General features: G+C 48.1%; 1 protein-coding gene across 2 annotated transcripts in view; it reads right to left on the bottom strand.

The window, feature by feature from the left end:
• The window catches only part of FAM49B (family with sequence similarity 49, member B), a 99,881-nt gene extending 76,743 nt beyond the window's left edge, over positions 1–23,138 (bottom strand). The window contains exon 1 of one of the 2 annotated variants that reach the window (XM_004679592.2): positions 23,086–23,138. The gene's annotated coding sequence lies outside the window, so the exon portion shown is untranslated. The remainder of the gene's footprint in view (positions 1–23,085) is intronic. The other variant, XM_004679593.2, reaches the window with a different exon arrangement.
• Positions 23,139–24,263: the final 1,125 nt, after the last annotated feature.

Below are 24,263 nucleotides of genomic sequence, written 5' to 3'. Positions count from 1 at the left end.
CCCCTTCGGCCGCCGCCTCCCCTTCCTCCTCGTCGCTGGCGGCCGCAGTGGCGGTGGTGGCCCCGGCGGGGGTCGGGGGTGTCCCCGGCGGCTCCAAGCGGGGAGGGCAAGTGACCCGGATGTACAGGGTAACGGCGAGGAGGGGGAGGAGGGAATGCCAGGAAGTGAGGGCGCCGCGGACCTGTCCGGCCCTGCGCATGCGCCGCGCGCCCGCCCCGCAAGGTAAATCCTCAGCCTTCCTGCCCCGCCCCCTCCCCACGCCTCCCCCTCAGGGGGCGGGGCGAGGCCGGAGACAGGTGGTCAGGCGGGCGCCCCCGGGAGAGGAAGGGGGCGCGGCCACCCCCTCAGGGCCCTCGCCCTACTTAAAGGGCCAGCACCTTCGCCCCGAGGTGGCTCCTGGATGGGTGGGGGGTCCGGCAGCCCTCTCAGCTCGCAGAGAGGACACTAAGGCCCACAGGCGGCGGCGACCTGCCGCAGGTCCGCGAGCTCAGAAATGAGCAGAACTCAGGACTGGAAGACCAGGCCACTGGGCTGCGCCCACTGCCCCCTGCTCCGGGGAGGGCTGCGTTGGGGGACTTGGCTTTACCCCTTGGCAAGGTACTGAGCTCACTCTCCGGGGACTCCGACGGGCCCCAGAGGAAAGCAGCACCGCTATCGCCTGCGATGGTATCGCGGAGACGCCCTTGGGAGGTGTTAAATGATCAGAAATCAGGTATTACTTCCCTATTCCCGTTTCATTCTTCAAATATAAATGTACAGACCAAAACAGAAAATCCCAACTAGCTAACTCATCCTAATCTTGTTATGAGAGTCAGATTTTTTCATACAAGTGTACGCAATTGCAATGTTACCTCTCCAGGGAGGGTATTTTCAGTTTGACAGCTGAGTAGATCATCAGTATGCAAGTAAATTGTTCTCAACATTTGGGGGGCAAGAGCCCTACTGAAAAAAAATCCCATGAAAAATTATGGTTTTCCTCTCTCAGGGAAAGGCTCACATGCACACAGATCTGCATATAATGTCAGGGGTTTTATGGTTCCAGGGTGCCTAACTGTGAAACCCTGTTCTAGTCAAATAGGTGAGAGCCCACCTCCGCACAACAACATCCAGGTTAGTTTGAACGCCTGTGATTATGGGACGTAGGCTACTGATTACAACTGCCAGCGTCTAACAGGTGATGAACCTCTTTCTTTGACACCAAGCAGAAATCTGATGCCCAGTAATTTTCATCCACTGGTGCTAATTTTATCTTGGGAATACCATAGGCACACCATACAAGCCAGGCGTTGCTTACAATTCAGGAAAGAAAGCAGTCCAGGGATTGCTCCACAAAATAGGAGGAGTCTTGTAGGAAGAGTGGACTGTCCCTTCTGGGGCCTTGAGAACATCCCAAGAACACAGGAGTAAAGCTCTATCTCTGCCCCATGGGGGCAAGACAGCAAGACAGAGAACAAGATCCTGAGAGAAATGCCCAATTCATTCTTACATAATCCTTTCTTCATTATTCTGAATGTAATCACATTTCAACTGAGGTCAATGAGTTAAAAGTTTTACACTGAAAAAAACAAGCAGTTTTTTTTTTCATGCTTACATAAAAGTAGGCTGCCCATGGCAATTTAATCATCACGACCAGGGAGTGGTTTTTTAAGTCCTTACTATGTGCCCTTGCATTTCCTCTTGCTTTTTCAGCCACCTATCACCACTCTCATTGCTAAATAAGGAAACTGAGGCTCAGTATGAGAGAGATCCAGATTCAAACCCAACTGAATCATTTTGCCTGTTTCTCCATTTGCATACCTTGACTCTGTCCACTTTTGTAAAATGCTAGATCCTGTTACTTTCTTTTTTTCTAAAGATTATTTATTTGTTCATACAGAACTGGGGTACAGGGGCAGTGAGAGGATTCACCAGAGACAGAGCCGGAGCAGAACAGACCGACTGAGGAAGTACACTGCTGAGGGGAGCAGCAGGTGGGCCAGGAGAGGTCTTCCGCCACGTGGATAGCCTCCAGGGCGGGGATTGAACTCATGCTGAAGTGGCGTTAGCTTCTTAATGCTGCGCTTTAACCCTCTGCACCACCAGGGAGGGCCCCTGTTACTTTCTTTAAATGCTGTTTTCTTTGAGCTCTTTATTACTAACTCAGCTGTAGAAATTGAGTAAAAGACTCTTATTGTTTCGTTCTTCAGTGAACTCAATCAACACATACTGCTACCTTTTTGTAATGTCCTAGGAGCTGTGCTGAGGGTGTAGGGTGGAGAAGAGTAAAATATGGGATGAGAGAGGCTCAGAAGCGAGCGAGGGAAGAAGGGCTGTCACCTCCTGGTCTGCTGTAGTTCAGGAGGGCTGAGGAGCCCAGTCTTCTGAGGTGGCTGTGGGGTGGAAGACAATGGGGCCTTTGAGCTTGATCCTGAAGACAGGGTGTATTGGGGTGGGGGTGGGGGAATAGGGAAAAGACCAAGAAGAAAAGGCACCTGGGCAGAGAAAGGGGAGTTCGTCACATGCTGGGGTGCAATGGAGACATGAAACTGGAAAGACTCATGCCTGGAGCTAAGGAGACATGAAACTGGAAAGACTCATGCCTGGAGCTAAGGAGTCTGACATTGCCTCTTGAAGTTAACAAGCTAGTAGGAGCTTCTCTTAGGATGTAGGTGAAGGGTGCTGGGAAAGTGTGGCCTGGAGGCCAGGGGAGCTGCAACTCTCCCGGGAGGGGCTTCAGGAACTTTCTTGCAAGTAACAAGAGACATAATCAGATGTGTTGTACAATAAGATCACTCTAACCACGGTGTCCAGTATGGACAATGTTGGGAGAGCGAATGGAAATCAGCAGACCAGTGAAGAGCTGTGGGGTCCAGACCACAGATGATGGGAGTCTGCTGTAGCAAAGTGAAGAGGAAGAAGGAGCACCAGGGAAAAGATACATACTGATGTAGAATCTGTAGGAGTTTTTCACTAGGTGAGTCTGGAGCTAGAGAGAAGCTTCACCGACTACAGTCATACAGGTCATACAGTACAGTATCTTTGAACAGTCATGTACAAAAATAGTGGTGACAGGTACCATGTACCCCACCTATAGAGTAGGCAAGACGAGTATAATTACCCTCAGTGGCACAGGAAAAGGAAATCACCTTTCAACACATTTCTCGAAAATTATCCCCATCATTGAGATCTCGTGACAGACTAGTTGGTGACACCATTCGATTCTAAAATTTTTTCTGATTCTCGGTCCAGTTCTCATCCAGCCTTTATCCACGTCAAAGCACACTGCTTCCACTGGTATCTTTAGTTAGATGCAACTATTGGCTAACATGGTTCCTTAGTTGTACAGTCACATTCATCATTTTAATGGCTGCAGAATATTTCACCACGTTGAAATAGCTCCGCTTCTTGCTGTTTTTAAGGTTTGTGCCCTGCCAACCTGGTTGACCCTAAATTCATTTTGCTCTGGGCATTTTGCAAGAGATGTGTTAAGGAAAGAAAGAGAAGATGTAAGTGAAGGGTGCTGAAAAAGTGTGGCCTGGAAGCCACGGGAGCTGCAACTCTCCCGGGAGGGGCTTCGGGAACGTTCTTGCAAGTAACAACTGCAGAGCTGTGAAAAGAAATCTATCAACCACAGAATTCTGATATCTAGTCCTACTCTATGCAAGCTGGTGCTCGGGTCTGGCCTCTTCACTCACTCAGCAACGCTGTAACCTCCTCAGAACCCCAAATTTAGCCAGGCCAGGGTCTGAAACCCTTTGTACAATCTAACACACATCAGTCAAACTCTCAGAGCCTCCAATCCCCCAAAATTGTTTGCAGGGTTAAGTCAGATCAAATCTGTGAAATGCCTGCGACAGAACTAAGCATCAATCAAGTTCAACTACCGTCTTCAGTTGAGCTCCCTCCTCTTCAGTTGAGCTCCCTCCGCCTGCTTCTTTGACTCCCACTGTTTCCTTGAATTGCTGAGCAAACCCTCAGAGGCACAGGCCTGACCCTGCCAGAGTGAACTAGGACCACTTGTTTCATTTTGAACCTTCCATTTCCCAGTTACCAAGTGGGCTTAAGAAACCACATCAGAGGAGTGTGACAAAGCGCTCAAATACCGTACAGGAAAATATGCTCAAGTCCCAGAGCACTAAGTCTTGATGACTATTTACTGCTGTGACAGCCATTGTTGTCTTTGTTTCTCCCCACTTGAGCTCCGCCTGGGTTGCCGGGATGTAATTATTGGGTCAAAGGATCTGGATGCTGGTATAGTTCTAGTCGTATTGCCCAAGACAGGGCTGCCGACTGGAAAACAGATGCTCCATATAGGTACCGAGAGTAATGAGCCCCCTCTGGCTAGTCTCTATTCAATCCAGCACACAGGGGCTTTCACCGACAGCTTCCCTCCTCTCAGCAGGACACAGGAATACTAAACTCTGAGGAAAGTCTCTTGCGGTCCCAACGTTTCCAGCACAGGGAGGGGTTTGAGGCTCCAGAGCCAGGCCATAAGCGCTGAGGTGAATGAATGCAGAAGAGGACAGGGCGGCCCCAGGCAGGACTGGAAGCTTGTCCGGCCTGCAAGGTGGCATCTGAGCTGCTGGTGGAAAAGAACCAAAGTACAAAGCCAACACTTCCAAAGCACAAAGCCCAACACAGCTCACTTCTGTCATCTAGCAAAACATTAACCCATCTCTCAGGGGCCATAAACTGTTCTTCCCCAGTGCTACAAGGTCTGTCTAGGAGCCTCGCACTCGCTGCCAAAGAGAACGCATGTCTCACTGGTGGGCAGCTCCAGGTCGACTTCACCTGGCCCTGGAGCGGCCTCCATGAAGCAAGAGGCACTGACCACTTGGCCGTCCTTCCTTGCACCTCCCGTCCTGTTCCCAGTCTTCAGGGTCAGGGTCCCCTTCTCAAAGGACACTCCCCACACTTCCCACAGCCAACCCCCCTCGGTGGCTCCTACTTTATCTGAGTGCTTCTCCTCCATTGCACTTGCCACAACCTGCAGTTATTTTTATTTGTGAGCTTAAAAGTATTTTAACTCAGAAAAATCTCTCGCTGAAACATCAGCTCAGTGCAGGCAGCAGCCCGACTGTCTTCCCCACCTCATGCCTATGTCCCAGTCTGCCGCCCCCAGGAGACCTTCCATGCATAGTTGCTTGATGGGGTCAAGAAGAGGCGCTTCTGGCTCTGGTACCTTTCATGGCTCTGATTATATGAGTAGTGCATGTTAGTGGCAAAAAAAAATTGAAAATATAGATGAGGAAGGGAAATATGAACACTCAGGATTCCACCTCCCACGCCACGTGGTTCTCCTTCCTGGACATGTACACAAGCGAGGAACCTAAACCCGTCAAACTGATCCTCGCAATGAACTGTCATCTGCTGTGTGGCATCTCATGAGGGGTCTCTGTCATCTCTCCTCAGTGCAGGTCCTTCAGTCACCTCATGGCTAAAGACCCCAGGAGACCCCACCAAGCAGCTCCACCACGCAGCATGCCGCAAGCCTCCCTCCCCTCCAGGGAGGTTTCCACGGTGTCACGGAAGGTAAAGTGTTTGAATACGGCATTTCCCTCTTGACAAGCTTCCCAGTTTTCCCCCTCTGTGTTTGTATTGCTTTAGGACAGTATTTCTGCAGAACTGTTCTCCCCACCGCCCATTCACCACCTGGAGTTATTAGAGAAGCAAAATTGTTTGCAGCCGGAAAAGCTCAAGTATGACGAAGCAAGGACGATGATGCCTCGGAGTTCAATTTGGGAATCTGTGCTGATACAGGCGACAGAAATAAAGAGGCTGTTGGCTTGCCAAGACTCTAGTCATACTGAGAGGAGACTTTCTGCTCACCTTCTGTCCCGCTCCCAGCCCTGCCCCAAGGCAAAGTTTCTCCCGGAGAGATAGCAGGTCCAGGCTGGCATGCTGTATAGCACTTTGCAGCCTGAAGCCCGTGACCCCACTCAGCCTCTCAGGCTGCAGAAAATGTAGAGGGCACATTCAGGGTGCTGTCCTTTTCCACAAGCTCTTTCAGCCCACAGTGTGGTTCTATAGCACAAAGGACTGCCCACTGGGCATTTCCAGCTCTGACAGGTGCACCCCTTCCTGGAAGGGTCTGCCACATCCACCTGGTGAAGTGTCTCCACCCCAGCAGGATGACTCAGCATTCCAGAGTGCCCAACCTAAGGTCATGAGTGGTACACCTTTGTACTCCTGTGTTTCTAGAAGTTTCTTCTAGAAGCTTTAGTTCCTCTCTTGCATTTAAGCCTGTGCCTACCCATCCACCCCCTTTGGAGACCCAGGAGGGTTGGAGGCATCAATATCTTGACAGTGGGAAGGAGAGATACCCCCACCACCACCACCACCACTTCCCTCCACGCCCCTCCCCCTCACAGGCATGGCAGGGGCCCCAGGAGGAGGGGACAAGAAGGCATAAAATCAGAGATAGAAGGGAGGGAAATGGCTGGGTGGGCCTCCATTTCTGGGCCTCACCCCACTGTGACTCAGAAACTCTGACAGATTAAACTCCACAGTTCCACCCATCTTATATGGCAGCCCATGGCGTCAGAGCAAATTCTTATCTATAAAAAAAAAAATAAAAAATAAAAAACCCTATTGGCATTGAGGGTCACTCATTTATCCAGGCCATTTAAAAAAGACTTTGAGTTTGGTGTGAAATATAGAGACGACAGAAGGAGCTGTTACCCCAACACCTCGGATGGCAAGCCGGTCTCTGCTGGTTTTGAACAAAATCACTTCCACCATTTGATCACTCAATCTTTGCGACGACATCGTGTGAGACATTTTATAACTCCCACTTTCAGGTAGGAAACTGAGGGATTTAAAGTGTCTTGTTGGGGGTCACAAAACCACTGAGAGACAAGCCAGGTCTTAGTTCTGCTTGCTTCACGCCTGCTCATTTCTCTCTCCAAACATTCACTAAATCACCGAGTGCCCAAACTCTATCTAAAACATCCGACTACTCAACTGTCAAATACACACAAACCACCAAATCCACTTACTATGAAGATTAACTGTAATGACACGTGAAACATATGAAATTGCCAACCCTCGGCCCTTTTACCTAAAAACTACAACCACATACAGTTAACATCAATGTTCTTGGCACACTCTTCATGTTACTTAATGTCCATTTCAGATTATCTGTGCTGGCTTTTAAAATAGGCTGTTTCAACATGCCAGCTGGGAAGGGTATAGACCAAGGTCATTCTGTAGACCCAGACCTAGTTAGAATTCCTTCATCTTCTCACCAGTAAAAAATCAGGAAGTGAAGGTATTATGGCTTGAAAATGGTTTCTTCAAAATTATTTCAAGTAAAGTACCTGGCACAATGTCGAGCAAATGAAACAGTAGTCCTTTTTTAAATCGATGCTGTTACCGTTAACATGCTAATTTCATTAAGGTGGTTTTGTATGAAACTGCCCAATATAGCATTATTTATAGTAAAAACTAGAAGGCAAGTAAATTTTCCACCATCAGCCTAGTAGGGTTCTGAAGGAACTGTCTTCAGAGTTCATGAAAACCAATTTAATTAATATTGAAGAACGCTTGCTTCTCCACGCGGGCCTTTATGATCTTGGGCGGTTCTTTGCTTTGCATCTGACTCCTCATCTCAAAAACGAAGGATTTCTAAGCCCTCTCCAGATTTGAAAATTATAGTCCTAAATTCCTAAAGAAATTATCATCAAATAATATCAAAGATAATTTATATAGTACGGAGAAAGAAAGCAGCATGAGAAAATATTTCCTAAATTAACACTCTCAACATTTAACCCTACAGTTTTCCCCAAAACAGTGACCACTGTGTAACAGAATTTGCATTATGTTTATGGTCTCTCCAGGAGCCAGGCAGAAGTGCTTTGAAAAGACTTATGGCTGCTCTGTTCACTAGAGCTGTGTGTTAAGCCCTAGAACCACGCCTAGCACCTGAAGCTCAGTTAACACTTGGTGATTGAACATTGTGGATATTACATTTAAAAAGCACATTATAGGGATCCTCTCTGGTGGTGTAGCAGGTTAAAGCGCAGCACTAAGAAGCTAAAGCCACTTCCACATGAGTTCGATCCCTGCCTGCCCCGGAGTTGACCACATGGCAGGCAGACCTCTCCTGACCTGCCCGCTGCTCCCCTCAGCAGTGGATTTCGTCGATCTGCCTATTCTGCTCCCCACTCTGTCTCTGGTGGGTCCTCTGACCCTCCGCATCTCTAGCCTGTACCACAGTTCTGTATGCATAAATCTTTAAAAAAAAAAAAAGCACATTATAAAAATGAATATATAGTAGAATGCCATTAATATGAAATATGTTCCTCATAGGGAAATGATAGGTAGGATCAGAGAAGTTAAAATCCAAGGATGACAGAATAAGTACAGTTAAATAATTGTATTTTCCTCTCAACGTCTGAAAAAGTTTTGTTGATTCTAAAAGGGGCACTGGAAATGGAAGGTGTGTGGACAAGAGGAAAATGGCAGAAATGACCCAGGCCGTGAACCTGACCGTCAGAAAAAGGGCCAGATGGACCGGAGCAAATATGACTCTAGGAATGGAAACAGTTAGACCAGCAGAAAGAAAACCAGGTACAAACGCAGAAAAGAGGAACCAATTTACACTAAACTTTTGCTGACAAGCTAATACCTATTAAACTGTTCCCAGGGGCTAGAATTTTCCCACTAATTGCCTCCATCCACAGGAGCCTGGGTGGATTTGCAGAGGGGCCTGTTGCTTCTCCTGCCAACCCCAGCCTTCTTTGGATCTGCTGCTGGGGGTGCGGGAGAGACCAGCCACGTGGGAGGCTAACTGGGGAGCTCTTAGCCTTTTCATTAACCAGCTGAGCCACAATTCTTCAGGGATCATACTGGGCTGGGAGTGGGGGCAGGAAGCTCTTGAGGACAGCGAGGCTCCTCCCCCCACTCCCCCAGGGAGTGAAGGAATAGCAGGTGCGCTGTCTTGCTACCTTGTCTTGCTACACACACAGCAACATCCACCTGCCAATGGAGAGGTAAGGACACCCAGCCTGGAAAACCGAAAAATAATTCCCTTTGGCTCTGGGAGTGAGCAGAGGAGGAGCCTGTGGGGAAGATGTCTTGGGAAGGCCTATACTGAGTTTTATCACCAGGACCCTAGCGCTGCTCATGGGGACCCCCTGGGCCCCGCTCCTGGTGCCAGTCTGCTCCGCCGTCAGGATTGCCTCCAGTTCTTAACGCCTCCATCCCACCGTGCATTTGCCACTTGTACGCCCAGGTCAGGTCCCCGCTGCGGGAGTTTTGGGGGCCCTGTGCTTTTCGCTCACAGCACCAACATGACTGTAGTCACGTGGAGATCTCTGCAATTCCTTGAACACCAGGAGCTCAAGGGCAGAGGCCAGGCAGCTCGCAACCCACTGTGTCCCCAGGGCTCACACAGAGCCTGGTACCCTGCTTGGCACCCTGCCTGGCACCAGGCAGGCACTCCAACAGCTGCAGCTGGCCAAAAAGATGGCATCAGTCCAGGCCCGGGCCCTTCATCCTCCTGGGAAGTCCCGACCTGGCAACAACCCAGGAGCCAAGTGATCAGATAAGCTGCCGGAGGAGGTCAGATTTAAACTCTACCCAGAGTAGCCAAAACGACGATAAAGACACACACTGGCTGTGTATTCACCTAACTGAAACACAGAGCTGGAGACAGAACAATGGGCAGTAAGCCAGATATCACCTAAGTGCACAGAAAGAGTTGAGGGTCTCATAGTTTTGAGTTCTGAGGCTTCAAAAGATACTTCACAAGGCTTGAAAGGAAAAAGAAAAAAGAAAAAAAACAAACCAAAAATGAAACCTTTCCAAGAGACAACCAGTATGGTCCAAGTTCAGCAGCTAGCTGGCTCACTGGCCTCCTCTCTCACAGGCTGGTGCTGGCCTCAGGTTAGGACACTGGCTTTATGAGCAGACGCCCCTCAAAACACAGTCTGGATGCAGCGGATGGGCCACCGGCTCAGTGTAACGTCTGTGGCACGCATGACTCTATTTCTTAGCATTTTTCTTGACAAGGCCACATGGACGAATGAGCGCCTGCACCAGAGTTTCTCAATGAGTCACCTAATTTTAGAAGCGGAAGCAACCTTAGAAGCGGAAGGAACCTTGGAATTCACCTTCACCCAACGTTTCACACTCAAGAAAAAGGTGGGGGCTCTCCTTGGTGGTGCAAGAGGTTAAAGCATAGCACTATGAAGCTCTCTGCAGCCACTGCAGCTGCTGTTTGATCCCCGGCCAGGGAGGTGACCCACAGGGCACAGCAGACCTCTCCCAACCTGCCCACTGCTCCCCTCAGCAGTGTATTTCAGTACATCTGTCTGTTCTGCTCCCCGCTCTGACTCTGATGAAATATTTAATTTCCTCCCCTCTGGCCTGTACTCCAGTTCTGTATGCATAGATAAATAAATCTTTTTTTTAAAAAGAAAGTGGTGGGGCCAGGGATGGGGTGGCGGGGACATCACAGTCCCACAGGCCTGGACTCTGGACTCTGAGTCAGAGTGAAGGTCCAAGAGGTTCTCATCTACATTGTCAGAGAGCCACTGAGTTCACATCCAAAGTTCTGGATCTTTTAGGGATCAGAGTCCTGTAAAAGTTCTCTAGTCATAAGCAATGCGCGGTCTTTGGTGTGGTGTCTGATGTGGTCTTTCAGGGTAAAGAAGGTCACTTAAAGCATTATCCTCCCTGGCCCCCTTCATTACTAACATGTAAATGTCTTCCAAATTAGAAAAGAAAAAAATGATAGGAGATGTATAGGCTGAATGAGGAAGAAATAAGTGGAAAAGAAGGATTTCTGGGATTTCCTGATCACCCCTAAGAGTGAGGAAAGATATCTTTTTGATACAAATACAAAACAGGTTACGGAGTTCCCATCAACACTAGTTCCTCACGAGAGCCTTCGTCCATACTGTTCCCTCTGCTATTAACACCCTTCCCAACACTCACACTTTCCAGCCAAACTCCTCCCTACCCAGCAAGACCCTATCAGCTCTACCCGTGGACACTGGATGAGTATTTCAATGCAACTGAGTTCCTGCTTTACCTCTCTGTAACACACTGCCCTACTTACGGCTGACAATCCTAGATGTGTCAGGAAGACTGGTATCAGGTTTGTCAAGCATCGAGTGACCCACTGAGAAAAGCGCTACAAAAACACAAAGTAATGTTTTATTAATTTATTCAACCTGATTCCCTGAAACACATACAAAGTGATTTTGATGGATGAATCAACCAACCCAAGATTAATGGCTTGGTTTACTACACTCATTTCTCTTTCCAAGCCGCAGCCGATCTAAACTCACCCACAATTTATAACTTTGCAAAGTGTACTTTTGAATATTGACTCCTGAATCCACAGGGGTTGTTAAGAGCGTGGCTGCCTGTCAGGACGGGCTGGTTTTAGGTATGTTGACAAGCAGCCCCTAAATTCTGCCCCATCGACGACCCCAGAAGGTCAATAAGAGGAGGGTCAATAAGATGAGAAACTCCACCTTTCTGAACTTTACCCCAAAACCATCAGTTTAAAAGTGATGATGCTCCTTTCCCTGTCCAGTTCCCTAAAAGGCTGTCTTATGCGGCTGCAGCACAGGGCAGACATTTGCTAAAGCTCCAGCACTCCCCTCTGGCCCACAGCAGAAGGCCTACGGGATAAAAATGGCCAACGGCACTGCCACTCTCCCTGCTCCTTCTCAAGGAGTCACCAAGATACTACTGCTATCATTTCCTCATCGACCAACAGTTCCTGAACTTGTCTGCACTGGAATCACCCAGAGAACTTTAGTGCTCCTAGCGCTGGTATTTCCCCAGCTGGTGAATTAGCTCATCCGGTGTGGGGCCTGGGCTTTGCTATTTTAAAAGCTCCCTGGGTGACTCCAACATGCACAGCCTTGGAGGAGCAAGATTCTCATCGCCACACACCAGTATCCACCTGCATCCACAGACAGACACGCATGTGCCAGCTGGCCCGCTCCCAAGCCCCTAGGATCCTGCTGCCTCTATGACGGTGCTGTCACATAGGTCAGGGGCAGCTGGCCATGCTGTGCCCGAGTCCCTCAATACCAACCACAGTGTCACCCTCTGGGGTCAGCGCCCTGTATCTGATCTTTACCTGACACGCTAACTCGTGTCACCCTAGGGTTTTTGTCCTCTCCTACTGACCTTGACTTCACACCCTTTTCCAAGGACTCACTGATCAAGTTCGCCAGGTCCTGAGTAAATCAGAACCAAAAATGTACACTGGTAAGGGAAGGCTGGGTAGTTTTCGGCTAGAGAAGGGCCTGCCAAGTACTTGAGAGCATGCTCAGCTGAGTTCTCTAACCCCAGGACCCAAAATGTAACAGACAACCCAACAGAAGTCCGGATAGGTCTGTTAATACTCAGCACTAAGAACCTGATGAGGAAGCAGCAAGCAAACACAGAATGCAAAAGGCACAGCATCCAAGCTGAAGGACAGAGGCTTCAGCGCGTCAGGTATCCCGCGTGGACGCCTGTTTGTGGCACACATCTCCCGGGCGGGGATGACCCCACATCTGATGGGTGTCAGAAAGGAGCACGCTTTCCCTGGGCTGCAGGCCTCACACCGTGGGTCCTGCCTCTGCCACCAGCACATAAATGGTCTCCAGCAAATCCTCTCGGGCTCCACTGGGTGTTTTGTTTCTCCAGTCTGGAGAAAACCAGAAAATCCAGCTTGTTTGCTCTCATTTGGGAGTTTAATTTAGGAATCAGAAGGGCTTTACATAAACTCTTTACCAAGAAATGTATTCTGTGTGAGCTAACCAGCCCCCAGGGAAAGAAGCATTGTCTACATTACATAATACTTAGGCTACCACTTTCAAAGCGAATGGCAGCCTCCGGCAGCAAAGTCAAAAGGCAAGAGAAATCATTCTGTAGAATTATCTGAATGCAACCACCTCTTCTGATACACTGAGAGCTGACAATAGTTGTGCTTTTCTCAAAGCTCATTCAATTATCTGTTGCTTATCTGGACTTGCGAGAGGACTGTTCCTCCCATCTCAAGTTAGTTAAGGGGGAAAGGCAGGCGGGATTCTCTAATAAAATCTTGAAATGAAAAGCAGTAACTACTCCCAAGGCCCTGCTTATTGTAGAGGAGCCTTTGCAGGATCCTTTGGAGAGTCTCTTAAGAATCTATTTTCTCGACAAATAACATAAAAGGGGAGGAAGGAATGTGAGGTCCCCAGCCACGGGACACCCCACTCTCCTCCCAGGTGTGGGACTGAGACAAGCAAGTGAACCCCTCTGAATGTGTCTTCCGTGACATGGAACTATGCACCCATGTGGCATATGAGAAGCACAAAGGACCAAGCGTTCAATAAACATGCACGTCCATCCTCTGCCGGTGACCACGGTGTCGGGGAGCTCGCTAGAGGCGAGCTTCCTGAGTTGGGATATGACCGCCTCCACCTTTACCCAGACCCTGCACGCTGCCTCGCAGAGACTGGTGAGCTCTTCAGTCCACTCTGATCCTCTCCCACCAGCCCTTTACACCTCAGCCCAGGCCCAGGGTATGTCCTCACTGGACCCATCTTGCTTTCCCCTCTGCTCTGCCACTGTGATGGGTTGAGAGATGAGGGTGTCTTGAGATGGTCCAGCCCAAAGGAAGTTCTGAAGTTCTGATCAAAGGTGGTGGGGAAGGCAGCTCCTTCTCCCTAGTCTGGAGCAAACGAGCACGGGCTCTGAGAGCCTCCTACAAGCTCTCCTTTACGGTGAGCGCACAATGCCAAGCAGTGTCTCCCGGCCTGAACAAGGCACAACAGGCAGACCGCTAGCAGTCCTCTGAGCTGTGCAGGGAGTCGGCCGAAGGACAAAGGAAGCCATGGGCAGCAGGACTGGGAGATTCAGAAAATGAAGCTGGTGCCCTGCTCCAGCATGTGCCTCTCTCTCCCGCTTTGTTTATTATGGGAACCAACTACAGCGGGAGATGATCTCACTTGAAGTGGGCTTTCTGTGCCTTGCCACTCAAAACATCCAATGTAACTGGGGGGGGGTCCCCAGGTTAGGGGAAGTTCCAGGTTCCCTGCCCCACCCAGAAGGAGGGTGGAGGGTGGAGCTGAGCAGAGAAAAGAAGAAAAGAGATGGAATCTGAGAAGAAGGCAGCAGGATGGAGAGCCTGAAGGAGACCTGAGGAAGCCACATGAAGCAGGGAGCATGTGAAGGAGAAACCGTGCTTGTTTCTTGGCCCTGTGCTGGTTAAAACAGACGTGGGGAAGAGACCCGTGGGGAGGCTGACTATGGAAGTGTTTATCTTGATTTTCATTGTGGTCTTTTCCTCCCAGATTTGTCTGGCCATTTCTGACCCTGTTTTATGGGCCCCAGCCAGAAGGTGCTTTTAGACTGTGGCGATATTTCAGGCCTTGCTCTGGGCCAATCCCTTTTGGGTGGACTTTTGCCCACGAGGGGATGGGTCACTTCGGGTGTTTGATTCAGAAATTATATTCTTTGTCTTCTGTGTTGTAGCCTCACTGTATTAAAGTCCCTTTTCATTAAAGTCTTATATGTTTTGTCTTGATGCGGAGGATGGCAGAACCTATTTAGAGCAGGCAGGTTTGGGGGTTCAGCGGTGCCCCTCTCTCCCTGCCCTGTAACACTAACAGCTGTGACCCAGGGCATGGCCGGAGAACTTGCTGAGCAAGGGTCTGTGCTCCTCAGTGCTTGAACTCAGACTTCAAGTTCCCTGGGAGCAAGGGTCATCAGGTAAACCCTTGGGTCGATCAGTTTCTAGACAGGCTCTCATCAACTACTTTTTTGAGTATACATGGAATGTAACTCACCAAATCAAAGGGGTTTCAGAACCTTTTAAAACCCGGCTACCCAAATGTGTTCAGATCAGAAAAGCATGAAGAGGAAGCTCGTGGGATTTGAAACCATCAGACAGGCCTGAACTTGAATCACAGCGCCAGTCAAGCCTCGGCTTCTTCCCCTGAAAACTGAAGGTAATAACACCCCTGTCCCAGGGCGACAGGAGCAAGTGAAAGCACTTCAGTCAGCTGCATAAGAGACGCAGCCGTCCCTCCCGCTGGCCAATCCTGCTTCATACTACGGGCTCTGGTATGGGTTCAGAAATAGAGTCACCCACACCCTGGGTCAGCCACACCCTGGGTCACCCAGCAGAGTCAGCTGGGGAAGGATGCATGTCTTGGGCAGGGAACACATACAAAACAGATCTTCCAGCAACCTGGCTGTGTGCTTCCTCTTGGTTCTGCAGGTTGCTTCCTGAAAGGGTGTGACCAGTTCAACCAGCTGCAGTGCAGATCGGCACACGCCTGGAGGCTGTGGATTCAACCTTCTACAGTGATGAGGAGGCTGCTGGGCTGTTCACCCCAGAGACCTTGCTTCATCACTGGGCTACTCCTAGCAGCCAGAAAGCGTGCCAGGAAGCCTCTCCTGAGTACCGAAATAAAAATCAGGGAGCGGGTTGACAAGTGACAAAGTCAGCATTCTCTGAATAAAACTGTAATAACACCCTACCCGTTAGTACACAGACCGAAGGTTATGCAGCAGGTAAACCAGAGAGCCAGGAATGAGGAAAAGCTTATGAGGCTGACAGGTGTGGACTGAATTGGGTCCCCAAAATTGCAGCCTATGAGTGGGAATGAAAGTCCGCCCCTAAACACTCTGAGCCTTGCTGCTTCATCTCTTGACAAAGCCAGTTCTCAAGATTAAATGAGAAATTGAACGCATTACAAGGAAAGAGAATGAAAGAAAGAGCCAAGATATCAGTAACAACTACCTCTGGGAGGCAAAGTGATGGGAGGACTCTCCTCTCTCTCTTTTTGGTGCACTTTTGGACTTCGTTGTCTCATGAAAATAAAAGCAGAGTGATGGCAACTGAACATAAGTAGCCCAACACTTAGCATGTAAAGTCGGGACCCAGCCACGTTCCCCACCCCCAACCCCATTCCCATCACCCCCCATGAATGCCCTTCAGACACTTGGAAACAGCTATCATCTGCTCATCTGCCTCCTGTTGTTGAATATTTCAGCTAATTTAGTGTCATCTTTATAGGACTGGCTTTCAAAGCTCGCCTTTATCCCTCCTCTCCGCAAAGCTCCATCTGTTAAAGCCCCACTCCGGGATTGTGTAACCAGCTCACAGAATCAGCAGCACGCGCTCCTTTGCTCATTCATCTGTTAATTCATTAGCTGAGTAAACACTGATTAAGCACCCACTATCTTGGACACCCTTGCTTTTGCCTACCCACCATTCACAAGCTTCCCCAGACTGTCTTGGGGAAAGGCTGCCTTTCCTCATTCTCAGTCCTGAGCGCAGCGAGGGGTAGACCCTACCCCAGCTTCCCCAGGGGGCGGGCTTCGGAGCTGGGCTGGCCAATCAGAGCAGCGTATTTGCCTAGCACGGGGATTGGTTCAGGGATGGGCTTGTTACCCAGAGAAGACCAATCAGAAACACTAAGACTCAATTCTGAGACTTTTGTTGAACTGTTGGGAAAAAGTGGCCTTTTTTCCTTCTGCTGGAACTGCTGCCAGCCATCTTGCCATCACGATCCAAAGAGAAATGGTAGGCAACGCCAAGAGCTGGAGAAGAACTGTGCAATAAACCTTAGCCACGTCCTTTAAGCTTCCACGCTTTCAGTGGCATCGCTGGAGTTTTCAATTACACACACCAGCAAATCCTCTTTCTGCAGAAGCCAGTGTGAGTCAGGATTCTGTTTTGAGCTCAAAAGAATCCTGAGTAATGAAATCTCAAGTGCTGTAGCCGGCTGCATGTGAGCTGTGCCGGTTAAGAAGGCGACTCTGCCATCTTTCCCAGGCCAATCCTGATGTGCACACAGCTACAGACCAAACTGATTTAAAATCAGCAAGATAACTGCTTTCAATAGCAACACGAGCAGGGTGAGGCTTGCCAGGAAGAGCCTCCCTAGCAATGGTATCTGAACCTAGTTTGTAGCTCCATTCAGGCCAGGGAGATAGAATTACTGTTTGAGGGAGTCAAAATACTACTGTGGACACATATTCATTTTACAGTAAACTAAAACCACTGCATCCCACCTGGCGTTCAGGGCAGTGATACCTAAGCACTTAAGCGGGCCTCCGGATAAGTCCACAGATAACATCTCAATAGACAGCCTAATGCCAGGGTCAAGCCGCCCTCCCTCCCTTGCAGAAATTTCATCTGAATGTTACAGATGATGGACCCTCTTCAATAAAATCCAGGTCAGTTTTTGTGATGTTGATTCCAGAAACTCTTGAGTTTTCACTCCAGCTGTCTCATCCACTTGGATGACTCTTGATGAAATCACATCGTAACAACAGTTCTTCAAGCTGAGTAACCTATTTATGGAATTTATTACCAAGCGATAAAAAGTAGAAAGAGGATGCCTCAGGTTCCTCGAAATATTTCATGATGGGCTGGAAAGGGACTGATTGCAGAAAATGACGGGAACGCTAAGCACGTCTCTGGGTTCACCACCGTTGCCAAGGGCACTCCTCGAGAGAACAGAGGCTAGTGTCTCTCAGACTGTCGAGGAGGCACACTCAACGGAAGAGTTGTGAAGATAAAAAGTCTGGAAATGAGACACCGCAGGACAAACCCACCTTGCCTTTGTTGTTTCTAAACACACCAGTGGTTCATTCAGTCCAGAAACGTGGCTCCAGCTTTCCAGAGCAAAGCATTTAAGCATCCCCCAGCTGGGAAAATGACTCCTGGAAGAATACTTCCATGAGGTCTCAAGAGAGGTGGTGGGCTCAGTGGCCGGAGGAAGGCTGGAGATGGCTATAGACAATGTGGATTTCTAAGAAGCCACTGGGCCACCTCAATTTCTAGAACACTCTGAGGATGGCTGCTGAATTTCACTGCCTTCACTTGCCACCACAGGACTTGGGACAACTTAACCTCTGCTGTTCCTGATGATGAGGTTGTCGGTTAGCTCATGTCACACAGGCAGCTACCCTGGCCCGGGCAAAGCCCAGTAATGGAAAGAACTACAGGGCACTGGGACTGAGCCAGACAACGTGGGGAGGGAGTGCCTAGGGCTGGGCACACACGGAAGAAACCTCCGTTTCTGTCTGCTAGGAAGGAGCAAGCCCACCTCTCTCCAAACGAGCAGGGCTCTCAGGTAGGAAGCTCCAAGTGAAGCTTTTTGTTAATGAGTTTGTTGTTTTTAACGTACAAATACTACATGATCAGGTTGAGAAATTAAAAAATATTTAAAAGTATACATGTAAGAAAGCTACTCTCCACCCCAGAGTCACAATCCTCTGGGCTTTGCCTAAGAGGTCAACAGTCCTCCCCCAAACTACCTTCTTTCTTGGGATCATTCCAGCAATCATCTATGCAAAATCGTGTTTGTGTGTGTGTGTGTAAACACTTAGAGCTCCCCTCCTTTTCCCCACCGCAAATGAATATAACACATAGTGTTTTCTGCATATCGCCTTTTTCTTAAACTTGAGCATATATCCCATGGTCTCGCTTCTGTGTGGACTACAAACCAAACACAGGGATGGACAGAGACAAACTTAAAACCAGCCCTCGGAGTCTAACCACAACTCTGAGGTATCCTGTGGGGAGAGGGAGGGCTCAGAACGTGGTGGGGTGAGGGGCAGTTGTGGAGGAGGATATAGGTGCTTTGGTGGGGGGGGGGAGTTATGGAGACCATCCTTGGGGGGGAAATCCTAGACTGTTTAAAAAGAAAGTAATAAGGATATAAGGCAATGGTACTTCATTTAAAAAAAAGTACAATGAAAATATTTGTTTTATCTAAAAAAAAAAAATGTATCCTGGAGATCATTCCTTCTCCGTATATATAACCTAAGGTGTTAAACAGCCACCCAGTATTCGACTGTGAGAACGGACCACAGTGCCTTCAGTCAGTTCCGCTGCTGACCTACTTTTCAGTTGCTTCAAGCTCTACCTAGTACAAACAATGCCACAAGCTATCTCACATCCATGTGTAACAATAGAGATACTGTACGATAAAGCGACTGACAAAATCCCGGAGGTAGACAGAGTCGCCAAGTCAAATGGTATGTGCGCCTGCAGTGTGGGTGCTGGGCCAAACGCCCGGGAGAAACGGCACTCTCCATTCTCAGCTGCATGCCCGGTTCTCCTCCCACACCCACCAAGTGTGTTTCTGCTTGTTTTTTAAATGCAAAGGGAGGAAGGAGGGCAAGCTCCACTCCTGCCCTTCTGTCTCTTTCATGCCCCCTGATACTATAAGATCACGCGTGGCGTCACTGCTTCCTGAAAACTCCAGCACAACCCAGAGACAAGAGCCTGAAGCAGGACGCAGGCCGGGGCACCGGTGTGCGCAGCTGGCTCTGACTGGGTAAGAGAGCAGATCTGCTCTTTCAGGCCTGTGTGTGGTGGTCTGACATGGTCACGGTGGGAGTATTTATACCACAGAAATCAGCAAATGCTACAAAGCAGGGCTTCTGTTTTTCCCACCAGAGAGATCATTGTCAAACATACCAGCCTATTGCACCTCCCTGGTGGTAGGAGGCATTAAATCGTAGTACTATGCAGCTATCACCACCCTCCGCAGCACAAGTTCAATCCCCGGCCAGGGATCTGACCCACACGGCACAGCAGACCTCTCCTGTCTCATCCGCTGCTCTCCTCAGCAGTATAGTTCTGTCAATCTACCTGTTCTGCTCCCTGCTCTGTCTCTGGTAAATCCTCTCATCCCCCACACCTCTGGCCTACACCCCCACTCTTATATGCATAAATAAATACAATAAATCTTTAAAAAGAAGACCAGACTGTTGTTCACACTACGTTGGAAACCAAGGCGCTCCAGCCACCCAACCCCGGCACTGCATACTTCCGTAGGGTGACCAATTCTTGGAACCTCAGGTTGCAGCTGTGAATGGCTCCCTGATCCTAAAGTGCTCTACTACCACCTGCTCCTAGTCCCTCTGTTCAGTAACTTCTCATTCTCTTCTCTATGCTCTTTACCATCCCTTGATCGTTTCATCTCAATATCACCTTGTGCTTATCCTTGATGATTTCCTACCACAAACACAGAGTCTAGGCTACACCAGTCTGGAGTCAACTCCATTTCATCACTTTCCAGCTGCGAGACCTTGGGCAGGTGAATCAAACTGATATGCCTTTGTTTCCTCATCTGTCAAATGTGGGTAATAATACTTTCCTTGTAATTTTGATCTGAATTTCAAGTGAATTAATACAAGTACCCAGAACAGTGTCTAGCACATAGTAAGCACTGACAAAATAGTAACTGTTGCTGTTGCCTTCCAGTTCACTAAGTCTCTCTTGAGCTTTGTCTAATCTAGCAAATACCCTTCTGTTGGATTTTAATTTCACTAACTATTCTTCATTTCAATTTGGCTGCTTATCAAATCATACTGTTCTTTTCTATCTTTCTTTACATCTTTGATATTGACCTTAGTCTTCAATCATTATAAATATGCTTTTTAAGAGTCTCTTTTAGATAGTTTTATACTTCCAACTCAAAATAGTTTAATTCCTGAGAAATTTATCATATTTACCTGTGGACTCCTTTTCAGGGGAGGTGATTTTTTCTGAGAAAACCTGTTAGGGCTGGGTTGTTGAAATATCCCTATAGAGTGATTTGGTTTTTTGTCAAGGGATTTTCCAGGGTACTAGGTCAGTTTTTGTGTTAAATTTTCAGCATGCAGAGGTTCACATCACATTAGACAATAAAACAATTCCATTAACACATATTTTTCATTTCTTTTTTTTTTAAGATTTATTTATTTATGTATACAGACTATGGTACAGGCCAGAGGTACAGGAGTGGTGAAAGGATTCACCAGAGACAGAGTGGGGAGCAGAACAGGTAGATCGATGAAGTACACTGCTGAGGGGAGCAGCAGGTAAGACAGGAGAGGTCTGCTGCGCCATGTGGGTCAACTCCAGGGCAGGGGATTGAACTCACATTCAAGTAGCTGCTGCTAGCTTGCCGTGCTGCGTCCTAACCCATTGTGCCACCGGGGAGGGCCCAGGTTTTTCATTTCTGATAGTGACTTCTTCCGCACACAGTAAGCTCCCTATTTTCTCAGCCAGTGTAGTATTCCTAGCCCTTCTTCCTGAAGAAGTGTGATGTTTGAGACTCTAGGGTGCTCAATTCCATCCTGAGCCCAGGCTTCATTTCTAGACTGACTATGGCACTAGAAGCCTAACCCCAAGGCTCTATGGCTTATACCTGGTGGGAAAGCCCATGAGCAGCACTGGCTTCAGCTCACATGACCATCTGCCTTAACTTTACTCTTCATTTTTGACATTCATGGGCATCCTTTCCTGATGCATTCCCCAAATATAGTTCTGATAGGTAGTCAACTCTGTTCATATCAGGAAGGACTTGCACAAATCAGCTTAGTCTTCCCTGCTGCAGAATGATACAGATTCCCAAATCTAATTTAATTACTGAACCATGCTTGAGTTCTGTGAATAGTACAATTGCCTCTTACTCAAATACTGGCTTCTAAAGTCATCACAGATGTGGAAACTGAAGAGTCAAAGTCTCTTGGAAAATCCCATAGTAAGGTCTCACATTGGAGGCTGACAACCCATCTCCTGTTAAGTCAGTTTTCGCCAGCACTGGAATTGGTCTCTTAAGAAGAACACGAGGGCCCTCCCTGGTGGCGCAATGGGTTAGGACGCAGCACTGCAGGCTGGCTGCAGCTGCTTCAGTGCTGGTTTGATCCCCTGCTCCGGAGGTGACCACATGGCATATCAGACCTTTCCTGACCAGAGGGCTGCTCCCTCAGCAGTGTACTTCATTGATCTGCCTGTTCTGCTCCCCACTCTGTCTCTGGTGAAGCCTCTCCCTGCCCCGACACCACTGACCTGTACCCCAGTTCTGTATGCATAAATAAATAAATTTTTAAAAAAAAAAAAAAAGAACATGAGAAGAAATAGCTGGCATGACTCGGAAGGCATGTTCACTGATAATTCACAACTACCAAAGTGACAAACACTCAATGGTAAAAGTTTCTCACACTCTAAAAAGTCACAGGAACAAAGACCAACAGGAAGGAGGGCAGATCTGTGTCTACCTTTCCTTTCACTCCAAGACAGAACCCACTGGGTGGAGTCACAGGATCAGCTGCTATGTGAAGGGCTAGTTTTTATCTCAACTTTGTTCAGCTTCTGTTGAGTAAGTGTGTTTGGGGCTGGACAAGTTAGAAGCGTGAATCTAGATCACTCCTGTACGTCAGAATAGTGGTCAGCTCTGGGGCAGTACTAACTGCAACAGGGCACAAGGGAGCTTCCCGGACTACAGGCAACGTCGGATACCCCGATATGGGTGGTGTTAGATAACATATTAAATATTCATCAAGGTGTACAATTACGATGTGTGCATTTCATAGTACATAAATTATACCCCAGTTTAAACAAAAGTTAAGAATTTGCATAACTTCCTCCCCACAGATGGCCAAACCTCTCTAGAGGTTAACTAGTCAAGCAGAGGTGGTAAGGAGACCAGCAAGACTAGGGAGGAGGAGGCAGAAGGAGAAATGGTAGTCAGGGGCAGAGGAAACTGAGGGCCGGTTTTCCATGTGGGGCCTTGCGAGAGTGGCCTGTTTACAGTGGTTATCAGAGCGCTGTCTCTGGGGCCAGACTGCTGGGTGTGGCTGCAGACTCTACCCCACAGTGTGCTATTTATGTCCCTCACATCCCATCAGAATTAGCATGTTAAAACCTAATCCCCAAGGTGACAGCGTGGAGGGTCTTTGGGAGGTAGATCATGAGGGTGGTGCCCTCAGGAATGGAATGAGAGCCCTAATTAGGGAAATGCTCAAGGAGCTGTCTTGCCCCTTACCATGTGAGGTTACTGAAAAATGGTGACCATCTATGAACAGGGACAGGCCATTGCCTGATACTGAATCTGCAGCACTATGATTTTGGACTCTCAGCTTCCACAAGTATGAGAAGTAAAATTGTGTTGTTTATATGCTCCCCAATCTACAGTAAATTATATTATATGGTTATAGGAAAAGATGAAGACAGCCTCTCACTGGCAGAGAAATTTGGATGAAGTTCCTTCTCTTACCTCAACTTTCTAGAGCTGTTGTGAAACTGTTCAGATAACTCAGCTGAAGCTCTTAGCTCTAGAACACACGGCCACAGTCACATCCAGTTCTGTTACTTACCAACTTGGTAACCTTGAATGAATTACTCAAACTCCACGTCTCAGTTTCTTTTCCTGTAAAATAGAGTAAGAGCAAGGATTAAGCAAATTACAAGAGTCCTCAGCACACAATAAGCCCTCAGTCACTACTATTTTCCCCCAGATCAGACACATGGTCTAGGAGCATATTTTCCAGCCAAATTCCATTCATTCAGACTATTATTTAGAAAGCATATATCACCAACATTTTTCTGATTTAAGGCTCAAAATAGTCATGTATTACAAGGAAAGAAATAAATGAAGATCAGAGAAGTGAAGTAACTTGCTAAAGGTGGCATAGCAAATAAAGAAGACCCAGCCCAAATCCTAAGACTTGGGAATACTGGACTGGAACATATTATCCCAGAGACAGAGGGGAAGGCCTGGTTGTCCTGTCAGGCTCTGATGGCTACCATGAGGCCATTTGGCCTCTGGCCTACAGCAACAAGTCTGAGCCCCAGCAAATTCTCAGCTCAACTTGAGTTTGAAGTGGCCTAGGCATTCTCCCCTGAATCACTTCCTGTTTTAGTTCTCACTACACTGCAAAGAAAGGAAAACAAACATGTACATGGCACCTTCTTTATCTCCTTCAAAATCTCTCATAGAGATAAAACCTTATGAATCAAAAGGAGTTGCATGAGGCCGGGGTTAAATAACAGGGCATATGAACACAGTCACCGGCATCTAGCGTAAACACGGAACGAGGTCTGCAAGCAAAACACTCATTATTGTGAGCAAGAGAAACAGAAGGCCTTTCTGGACTTTTCTGATTAAATCTTTAGCAGACTGAGTGCATTCTCTTTGCTTTTCACTGGGTTTTGGAACTACCGGAAGCCGCCTAACCAGCCTCATTTTATTCACAAAAGGCGTGGGGGCCATGTCTAATTGTTACAGGAGAAGGCCACAGTTGACCATTTCAACGACTCACTGCCTTTGCCAACTCCCCTTTGTTGCCCAGTGCAGGTTTTCTCTTTATTGTTCCTGTTGTTGCACAAATGTGGCTTAAATCTTGCTTTTACATAATAGTCACAAAACTGCTCAGTGTCCAAAGAAAGCCTGGATTTAACTGAAGAACCCTCTAAACGAATTCATAAGTTACGTTCTCAAATGTGTGCAAGATGGGCCTCCCTGGTGGCACAGGGGTTTAAGTCTCAGCACTTT

This window comes from Condylura cristata, unplaced genomic scaffold, assembly GCF_000260355.1.
Source record: "Condylura cristata isolate star-nosed mole 26May11 unplaced genomic scaffold, ConCri1.0 scaffold00009, whole genome shotgun sequence".
Lineage (NCBI taxonomy): Eukaryota > Metazoa > Chordata > Mammalia > Eulipotyphla > Talpidae > Condylura > Condylura cristata.
This window is presented reverse-complemented; position numbering and strand designations above follow the sequence as displayed.